The sequence below is a fragment of the Babylonia areolata genome, chromosome 21 (assembly GCF_041734735.1).
Source record: "Babylonia areolata isolate BAREFJ2019XMU chromosome 21, ASM4173473v1, whole genome shotgun sequence".
In the NCBI taxonomy this organism is placed as follows: domain Eukaryota; kingdom Metazoa; phylum Mollusca; class Gastropoda; order Neogastropoda; family Buccinidae; genus Babylonia; species Babylonia areolata.
The window spans coordinates 24,609,996-24,610,274 of NC_134896.1; positions in this window are offsets into that span (position 1 = coordinate 24,609,996).

Consider the following 279-nt stretch of genomic DNA (forward strand, 5'->3'; position numbering starts at 1 on the left):
TCTGTGTGACTTTTATGACAACTAAACCATTCAAGTAAAACTAAGATGACCAAGCTCAGAGTTAGCAAACAGGCAAAGTCACAGAACGAAAAAGATAGACAGATATATAGATAGATACATTCATACATACATTCATACATACACAAACAAATAAATAAATATAAAATAAAATGAATAATTAGATAAATACATAAATGAATGACTAAGTGAAAAACAAATAAATGATTAGGTAAATAAACAGATAAATAAATAAATATATATATATTTTTTAAATCACTC